This window comes from Lycium barbarum, chromosome 10 (assembly GCF_019175385.1).
Source record: "Lycium barbarum isolate Lr01 chromosome 10, ASM1917538v2, whole genome shotgun sequence".
Taxonomy (NCBI): domain Eukaryota; kingdom Viridiplantae; phylum Streptophyta; class Magnoliopsida; order Solanales; family Solanaceae; genus Lycium; species Lycium barbarum.
Window position 1 is genome coordinate 16,347,071 of NC_083346.1, and position 7,154 is coordinate 16,354,224.

The 7,154-nt window shown below is 35.3% G+C and overlaps 1 long non-coding RNA gene across 1 annotated transcript; it reads left to right on the top strand.

The window, feature by feature from the left end:
* Window positions 1-2,698: 2,698 nt before the first annotated feature.
* On the top strand, window positions 2,699-4,290 carry LOC132615009 (uncharacterized). Its single transcript, XR_009572523.1, has 3 exons — window positions 2,699-2,888; window positions 3,266-3,394; window positions 3,998-4,290. It is a non-coding gene; the product is annotated as an uncharacterized LOC132615009 (long non-coding RNA).
* Window positions 4,291-7,154: the final 2,864 nt, after the last annotated feature.

Here is a 7,154-nt window from a genome sequence, read left to right on the forward strand (position 1 = left end):
AAAGGATCAACTTTACCCTTCGTTATACTATTCGTACAAAAATATTTCCGATATTATTCAAGTGGTTTAGATATACTCCTCCGTCGTTAGAGCGGTCTAAGGTGGATACCCAGTCCCATGTAGCACTAACATTTTGATAAGATAAATACCACGTGGCATGTGACCTCACATCTTCAGCCCGTCTTACCCAGATCTGGGCGGATACCCTCTAGAGGCGGCTTGATAGTAAGGCAGCTGAGGCCTTTGCCTTAGGCCCCACAAATATGGGGGCCCCACTTTTTGGTATTTATATATAGTAGGTATATATAACAAGGTGTGTTATGTGTTAATATATATATTTTTTTTTGTTGCTTTGGTGCACTTCTACGTACGAAGAGGACCAAGATTTTAGCCATACAAAAAGGAAAGACAAGATTTTAGTCAAAAGACATCATTTTGCTTTAATGATGATTGGAGGTTTGGTAATGTAATAAGGAGTACTTTTCCTTTTATAAATCTGTTAACCTTCATCAATTCTATTTTTTGCCATTCAACATTCTCTTTACAAGTCTAGAAACTTGCAGATTTGTAATATAGTGTATTATTTTTCTTTGACTCTTTCGTTTACTCAAGTCTCAAATTTCTATAAGCTAAAATCAATTAATCAAGTCAGTACTATTCTGTGAAAAAAAAAGAAGAGAAAAGGCCCGATCAAGTTATTTGCTTCTTCAATCAGGTTTAATTTTTTCTTTCTTTATTTTGTGTCATCTAGATTAATTACTTATATATTATCATTTCATACGTATATTATGCCCTTCTTTAAAAATTTGTTAAGAGTTTTAGCTATGTCAAATAGAAAATATGAATTTCATTACTCAAAACTCCAAACAAGAGAGAAGAGTTGAAACCTTAACAAAATATTCACTATAAAAAAATTATTAATAACTTTGCATCTCAAAAAGCTAGGAAAATAGATATTTAAATATAAAAAAGATGCTTTTGAACAAAAAATAAATAAATACACACACGCACTCTAAGTTAAGGCTCATCACTAAAGTTTCGCCTTAGGCAGTCAGGCCCCAAACGCGGTGACCCCTCCCTCCACTTCTTCTTCTGCCACTAGTGCAAAATACCAGGAACACGACAAAGAATACGTTACTTAATTTGACTCAGAATATTAACACATCATCTCTTTCTTTTTATTCTTTCAAGAAAATCATCTTGATGGGTGATTTTTATTAACTTGAAAGAATTTTAAAAAGGGGACAAGGACATAAATGGCCATCCGGCCCAAACTAATCCCACCGGATGGCCCAAGTTTCTCCAAACCCATTTTGTAGCCCGCCTAGCCAATGTACTACAAAAAAAAAAAAAAAAAAAAAGACCTTTTGTGGCGACTCATTTTGTAAAAAAAAAAGAAAAAAAAAAGAGTTGTCGCTAAGGTTCGTTGCAAAAAAAAGACTATTTGTGGCGCCTTTAGTCGCCACTAAAAATCAACTATGTATAGAAAATGTACCATAAGTATACAAAGTATCATTGTCGTATAAAATATGTATCCCTACCGTATATCTATAGAAAATGTATCATAGGTTTGTATCATTGTTGTGTAATTTGTGTATAATAAATGTATCATCAACGTATACTCACTAATCATACATATATTATACATTAGTTATACATTGATTATACACTAATGATTCACATATTATACATATTCCAACATAAGTATAGAAAATGTATCATTGTTGTATAATTTATGTATAAAATGTATCATTCTTGTATAGAAAGTGTATCATACGTCTAGACAATGTATCATACATATACAATACATAAAATGTATCATTCTTGTATAGAAAGTGTATATAAACTGTATCATTCTTAGCTTGTATAGAAAGTGTATATATAATTCCAGCATATGTATATAAACTGTATCATTCTTGCCACTCTGTCTTCTCCACTACCAAGTATCACTACTGAAGCTGACAACTACAGTACTATCATGCCACATCTTGGCTCCTCAGCCCTCACTATCTTAGAATCACAACAAACACACACAAACACCTTTAATCTTTGAGTCATGCCAGTATTAATCTCTAGCCGATAGCCCGATTAACAGTGATGCCTAAAGAACTCTTCTATGTATTTTAAGGTAGGCCAGCAATGGATATGTTGCGCTAGTGGTTGAAGTTACATTGCTCTAGGGCATTGTTCGATGGGGGGATTATGATAGTCCACTCCAAAAAGGTATTGCGTATATCGCACAAGTCATGTCGCGATTAATAAGTTTAATGAAGCCAGAAACATGAAATTTTATGGGGAAAGAAAACTGGTTCTGTATTCAACTACCACAAAGAGCCATAAATTTTACCAATGCTAACTGAAACCTTGCAAAGTACTAAGAACCATAAAACTTCCATCTCGAAAGAAATATATCGTAGATTTTCATCGTACTATGGTATTTAGATTTGGAGAAAATTGCATACCATAGTATGGAACCTGAGTGCATGAAGAATGAAGAAGGCAGCTAAACAAGTCACTACCATTGTAGGACATGGGTTATTTTAAAATACCACTTAGAATTTCTTGGCATTCTTGTAGTTGATTGAAGGAAAAACCATAAAAATTGGTGAACTATTTTTCTCATATCAAATATCTTTTCTTACTACATCTGCTGCAACTGAGAATCATTTGTGTAACGACTTGTTTGTGCAACAGTTATGTCCTTTTTATCCGCACAATCCAGAAGTCTTGCTAAATGAATTGAAGTCACCAGCTGAGCTACTGGATTTTGGAGAATTCTCAGATTGCCTCGATTTTGGGAGCAGCTCTGGTTCCCCTCTACTTCATGTTGTAAATCCCGCATTTGATTACGTGCCACCAAATCTTGTTAGTTTGTTTATAACAGACACGTAAGTTCCCCTTACTGTTAGTATTTTTGAGAATGTATTTCTTCATGTAATGTTACTCCTTGGTGAATGCTAATTGATAGTTATGTAACCCGACCTTAATATGCATGAGATTAATTTACAACTCAATCTACTTAAAAGCAAGAAGAAATATCCCTGGGAGATCCGCCTGATCAATGTTGACAGTACAAACTAATAAATGTGTGAAATATTTTATTTTCTTATATTTTAACATGTTCCCGTTTTGGCATTACAGAATCATAGGGCAGTGTTTGCAATATTGGTTCGCTGTAATTTGACTACATGATCTTTTATTATGTTTTTGTTTTTCCCCCTTCTTATTTTAAAACTCTGGGCTTAATTCTCTTGTGCTGTTTCAGGGGTGGACATAATGCTTTATACATGTACCGGCTCATAGCTGACTATTATTCTGCTGATGATTTTGTGGTGAAACAGATCGATTTCTTGAAATAGTTTCAAGCTTCAGCTGTTCTATAAATATTAATGAGGTATCATTCCTTCTTTTCCTTCTTCTTTTGGTTATGTTTCTTAAGCATCAATGCATTTCTCAGGTAAGTTATGGTGTCCAAAAGTCTGACTCTGTAGTAGGGCTGTGATGTAGCAACAAGGCACGAGAGTGGAATAGTTGGATGAAAGGCATTTTCTTTTATCTTTATTCATTTCTTTCTCTTAATTCAATTCACATTTAAAACATCTATTTTTTCCTCTTCTTTCCTCTTTTGTTTGTTCATAGCACTGTCATACTGCAGCCTCAAATTGCTGATGGTTAACCTGTTTTACTTCACCTGTTCAAACTGAAATAAGTTATTAGCCTTGTCCGACAGTCCAGATAGTATTGCGAAGTAGTTTCACCGATAAAAACAGAATCATGGAGAAACTGGCTAAGAAAAGGCAAAGAAGTTGAGTTGTTTTTGCAAAATTTCTCTTGCTTTTTGTTCCAGTTTAATTCTTTTAAGAGGAGAATCTGCAAAATATTGAGTAGTTCCAGCTCAAAGAGAGCCTCGTTTGGTACTGCATCCGCTCACTTTAGACTATGCTACTAGCCGTTAGATTTCATTACGAACTAATCCTATAGTTGATTTGACGCTCAGGTAACTCATTCAGCTGAACCTAAAACAAGCTGCAGTCAAGGAGTGCTCTCCTGGATTTATTACAAGTACATGATAAGACCGAATTAAACGTATACCCAGATGAAGTTCCTGTAAAGACGCTTGAACAAGAGGCATTATAGTCAAAATGTCAAGTTTAGTAATCATATTCTTTTTCATTTGTCCAAGAGGCTACACCTATATTGTACTGACTGAAATAAACAGATGAAGAGAGCCTCCCGATTTTGCAGTGTAGATTGATTTTGAGATTAGATTTGTGCTTGAATTTTGTGCTTTGGGATATGTATGGCGTATTTTTTATGGACTTGATGTAGTTTTCCCAGAGATCATTAAATCTAATGAGATAATCATTCTTATGTAGGGATCCTTGAATGCATTCTCATGTTAGGATCCATCTGGAAAGCCAGATATTAGCAGTAGATTGGGATTAAAGGGCCAGAGTATTCCTTTATTACAAAATTCCCAACCTTTGAGGAGGTGTTTCCATATAAAGGAGTGTCCAGAAGCTCTACTTCTTCTCTTTTTATTAGGGTAAGAGAGCACTTTGGCCCAGGGAGCCTGCGGTTGGTTTAGCATCCTCCAAGTCAGGCTGGTTAAGCAAGCAAGATTCTTTTCCTTAGCATGCCTTATGCCTAGACCACCCTTTTCTTTATCTTGTGCAAGAGTCTTCCAGTTAAGAAAATGAATCATTGTTGGTTCCCCAAATAAAATTCCTTTGAATTCTGTCAATTTCCTTGAGGATCTTATCAGGCAATAAGGTATACTGCATAAGGTGATTGTTTACCCCGGATTCGGGTAGTCAATTAAATTTGTAAGCGGGTATAGGATATGTGCTTTGTTCTTGATATATACTAGATAGAGAAAATGAACGTTTGAGGGTTCCTTGATAAAGCGGCTAATGATGCAAGTTTGACAAGGATATGAACGTTTACAAACAATATATGATACTTGATGGAGGGAATGCGATAATAATGAAAAGGGGGCAGCCTTGGCCGAATCGAATAATGATAAAGATTGAATATGTATGATTCTTCTATTACATGTGTTCTTGAAGAAGTAAGAGGAGCCAACCCCTTTAAAGGAGGAGGATATGTCATATTTATAGTGTCACCTCCATGAGTCCTCATACAATGGGAATTAGTAAAATAATAGCAACTAGGACAGCTCTGCACGGATTTTGTGGGATTGGACTGATGGCGCCGCCCGACACACGCAAGGTAGGTAGTTGACTATGGCAGGACGCTACTAGCGCGTGGCCCGCATGCACCGGTCACACGGTCCAACGGCTACTCGGATTAACGGCCACGAATGCTCGGGTCATCGGGCTTGGATGTTCTAACAATGTTGAAGGCAGGCCTGCCGGTGCTCACGCCCAGCTCCGGTCCAAGCATTACTCCGGTCAAGGGCGAATAGTATCCGGCACGTCCTTATTCCTTCCTCCGGTTCCTCGTTCCACCGGTATGCCTTGTATCCGGTTTTTACCGTATACAGTGATTAGGAATTGTATTCAGAGTGGACTTAGCGAGAGTGACTCTTCCTGCAATATTCAGAAAATTAGTCATCCAGGTTGCAGGTCTAGTTCTCATATTATCCAGAATAAATTGATAATCCCGGGCTTTTGGATTATGTTTAAGAATAGGAAAACCTAAATATTTACCAAAGTTATCAACAATTTTCATGCTAAAAGTAATGGCACAGTGATCTGAAACGCTTTTAGGACAGCTCTTAGAAAAAAAATCTTGGACTTTGAGAGGCTCCAACTTTGATAAAACTTATCCCTTCCAATCTTTCTAATTTTCTCTTTCCTCCAATTCGTTTGTCTCTTTCAAATTGTACCAACAGTCCTACCTAATACTAATGGGATTTTGGAAATTTAAAGCTAGAAAAGATAGTTAAACTTTCCTTGGAAATTTAAATTTGACTAGTATTTGCATCTCTTGACATTGAAACTTATGGCATGTGACTAATATATTTATCTCTTTTTTTCTTTTTTTGGTCTAAATATTTATATCTCTTGATATTGAGTATGACACAATTAATTATATACAATTACATTAGTTGACCTATTTTTGTGAACTTAATTGCTAACCTATTACCATGGATAGGTTGGAGGCTGTTCCACCTTCCGTAGGAAAAGGAGTATGGGGAAACCTTAACTCCTCTCTTTTGTATGAAGTTTCAATAAATATATGCAGGTCCATGCTCAATGAGCATAGATGGACAGATTGAAAAAAAATATATATACAATTACATGGCTTAATTCACGTATGAGACATGATACAATTAGTCAAAAATCTAGAAAGTGATAGTGATATAATAAACTAAATGTTTCTTATGTATCAGGTATTTAAACCCATATTGAAATTTGGGTATGACTAGTTGTGTCACACTTTCTTAGTAGAAGTCTTCTATTTAATATTAGCTTTTGTTAAGTGATTTGTCGAACCTATTTGATTGGCATCATTAAATTTCCTAATGATAATGAGGATCATCAAATTCATTATATTTGTACGGATAGATATGTATAACAGCTCATGATCTCAAGACTTGTTATCTTATGTGGTTAGTATAGCTCATGTTGACAAGATCATGTTACTATTACTTCTGGATCTTTATAAAGACATACACGACATATTATCTATGCCTTGTGGATTTCCTTAATTGTTGCACATTATAATCTGTTCCACATATTGAGCTTAAGAAATTACGAATTTCTAGAGGTGTACATGTTGATCTGTTTGCCGCATGTTGTTACAGAAAGCCAAACTATTGATTTTATGATGGTGAACATGTTGATTTGAAAAATACATGTTATGAAAATTATTGGGGGCCGATAAGGAAATAACTTGTTTTGGAATCCATGTTGACGATACTGTTGGTTATTTGATAAAACTCCAGTGCTTGTGATTGTGGGTAGGTCTTGTGTTATTGATTGATGCAAGTATTGTTGCATCTCAACATTGATAGATTTGTTTGACTGGATCATATTCGAAGTGATGTTCTACTACTATGTGTTTGTGGCTACTATTCATTTAGTCGAGAGTCGTTTCATAAAGTTGTTGTTGTTTTTATTTTTTTATTTTTTTTACTTTTTGAAACAAGTTCAAGATTAAGTTAATATTGTCCAAGTGGGAAAATG